At 38.6% G+C, this 3,299-nt stretch overlaps 1 non-coding gene across 1 annotated transcript; it reads left to right on the plus strand.

Moving 5' to 3' along the window:
* Positions 1 to 2,378: 2,378 nt before the first annotated feature.
* Positions 2,379 to 2,485, plus strand: LOC133792868 (small nucleolar RNA R71). Its single transcript, XR_009874340.1, has one exon. It is a non-coding gene; the product is annotated as a small nucleolar RNA R71 (small nucleolar RNA).
* Positions 2,486 to 3,299: the final 814 nt, after the last annotated feature.

Consider the following 3,299-nt stretch of genomic DNA (forward strand, 5'->3'; position numbering starts at 1 on the left):
TATAATTGTTATTCTAGGATGATGGAAATGGTCCCATGAAAAAATCCCCCACACGTCGAACAACTCAACTTCTAAAATAACATTCAGCGGCATCTCATCTCTTCTTGATATGTTACCAGTGTATTGACATCTATAACAAGACTTAACAAAAGTATTTGCATCTTTAAATAAAGTAGGCCAAAAGAAACCACATTGCAATACCTTTGCTGCTGTCCTCGTTGCTCCGAAATGACCCACACAGTGGAGAGTGTGACAATGGATGAGAATAGAGATCATTTCATCATTCGGTACACAACGATGAATTATTTGGGTTAGCACAGTGTTTATAAAGGATGGGATCCTCCCAATAATAATGTTTTACCTCAGAATAAAATTTCTTGAATTGTTGTCTAGACAATCCAAGAGGTACAACATTTGCTGCCAAATAGTTAACGTAATCTGCATACCATGGCACCAAGCAACCTTCACTTACCCCAAAGAGTTGTTCATCCGGAAAGTGATGATTTATTTGCACTTTTTTACTATTTTTACTTTCCTCCACGTCAAGCCATGACAAGTGATCTGCCACAACATTTTATGTCCCCTTTTTATCTTGAATCTCCATGTCAAACTCTTGAAGCAATAGCACCCATCTAATGAGACGAGGCTTGGCATCCTTTACTCATCAAATACATGATAGCTGAATGGTCGGTGCACATAATCACTTTATTACCAATGAGGTAAGGCTGAAACTTGTCAAATGCAAATACTATTGCTAGACGCTCTTTCTCTGTAGTAGCATAGTTCAATAGTGCGTCGTTAAGAGTTCAACTCGCATAGTAGATGGTTCTAAATACCTTGTCCACCCGCTGTCCCAAGACTGCTCATATCGCATAATCGCTTGCATCACACATGAGTTCAAATGGTAGATCCCCATTTGGTGGACAAACAATAGGTGTTGTAATTACCTTTGCCTTAAGTGCCCCAAGAGCCTTTAGGCACTCTTCATTAAAATAAATGGAACACTGTTCATAAGCAAAGTTAACAACGATTTAGAGAAGTCCTTGATGAATCTTCTATACAATCCTGCATGTCCCAAAAAACTTCTCACCCCTTTCACTGAAACTAGAGGTGGTAGATTTTCAATAGTAGCAATCTTTGCTCGATCTGCCTCTATTCCATCTTTTGAAATCTTGTGACCAAGTACTACTCCCTCATTGACCATAAAATGACACTTCTCCCAATTTAGTACCAAATTAGTTTCCTTGCACCGCTGCAAAAAAAATTTCAAGTGTTTCAAACACTCATCAAAAGAGGTTCCAAAAACCTTAAAATCATCCATAAATATTTCTATACTTTTCTACACCATATCAGAAAATATGGCCATCATACAACTTTGGAAGTGGCTGGAGCGTTACATAAACCAAATGGAATTCTATGAAATGCAAAGTACCATATGGGCATGTGGTATCCCGAGTAACCATCCAAAAACAATAATAATCGTGACCCGCCAATCTGTCAAGAATTTGATCCACAAAAGTTAAAGGAAAGTGGTCCTTTCTTGTAGCGATATTCAACTTACGGTAGTAAATACAAATATGCCACCCTATCACTGTATGAGTCGGGATGAGCTCTTTATTCTCCTTCTTGACCACCGTCATACCACCCTTCTTAGGAACCACTTGAACCAGACTTACCCAAGCACTGTCAAAAATTGGATAGATCACCCCGGCATCTAACCATTTAAGAATTTATTTTCTTACCACCTCTTTCATCATTGGATTTAACCTTCGCTGAGCCTTGATGGATGGCTTACTATCATCTTCCATAAGAATTTTGTGCATCACCGTTGACGGAATGATTCCACGAATATCTTCCAATGTCCAACCAATAGCCAACTTGTGATCCCAGAGTACTCGCAACAATTGTTCCGCCTCCACTTTAGAAAGAGAAGAAGACACAATTACTGGTAGTGTCTCATTCTCACCCAAGAATGCATAACGAAGGTGGTCCGATAGGGTCTTTATCTCCAACACCGGTGACTTTTTGATAGAAGGAAATGGGCGCTCAGGCCCCTGTCCTAACTCCTCAAATTTTTTTCTATAAAATGGCCCAATAGAATTTACCCACTTGACATAAAATGGCCCAACTGCTTGGTCAATGAAGCAACTTGAGCAGTCAGTGTGGTGATGGCATCTAATTCATGTACCCCGGCCACTTTCTTAGTACTTTCCCGTTAAGTAGGCCATTGATAGTTGTTCATAGCCATTTCCTCCAACATTTCATACACATCATTAGCACTCTTACTCATAAAAACATCCCCTGCTACAGCATCTATAATGGTGTGCGTAGTGCCGCATAGTCCATTGTAAAAGTTGTGGACCAACATCCACGTTTCCATATCGTGATAAAGACATTTTCTCAGCAGTTCCTTAAACCTTTCCCACGTATCATACAATGATTCTCCATCATTCTTATAGAAATTATTGATCTCACCCTTTAGTTTTGCAACTTTTGTTAGGGGAAAGAACTTCACAAGGAATTTATGAGCTAGCTCTTCCCGTGTATTGATAGAATTGGATTGATGGGAATTCAACCAACTCTTTGCCCTATCTCGCAACGAAAATGGGAATAACCTCAGTTGAATGGCGTCGTCATTCACCCCATTATATTTTAAAGTGGCACATCGCTCCAGGAAATTAGCTAGGTGCATATTAGGATCTTTTGTGGGGAGTCCACCAAACTGAACTGTGGACTGAACCATCTGAAGAATAGCTGGTTTGATCTCAAAATTATTGGCAGTGACTGCTGGCTGTCTAATGCAAGTTTGTACTCCTGTGACTGTAGGGAGCACATAATCTCTGAGTGTATGTGCATTTTGGTTTCCAGCTACTACATTTTGATTTAGTGGTATAACATTTCCACCACCATTAAGTATGTTGTCACCTGTTGACGCGATTTTTTGCCAACGATGAATTAAGAAAATAACAAGGTTGAATTAGTGCTTGATAATAAACCGAAATAAGAAATTAACTCTCAAGAACACAGATCTTTTTACATGGTTTAGTGGTTAAAATCCACCTAGTCCACGAGTTTATATTATTACTGTTTTTCTCTCTCTATTTTGGCAGAGTTTCAGTATTACAGTATAATCATCCCTCTTCCTCTTCAATATTCTCAATATTTATAGAGAAATTCATTGGACAGGTTTGGGTAACTGCATGAGTCAATCACAGATTTACATATTTATTACATTTAATATGAAATTTTATCATTTATACTAGGATATGATTTGATCACAAAATAAATGGTCTCCTAAT

Source organism: Humulus lupulus, chromosome 7 (genome assembly GCF_963169125.1).
Source record: "Humulus lupulus chromosome 7, drHumLupu1.1, whole genome shotgun sequence".
NCBI lineage: Eukaryota > Viridiplantae > Streptophyta > Magnoliopsida > Rosales > Cannabaceae > Humulus > Humulus lupulus.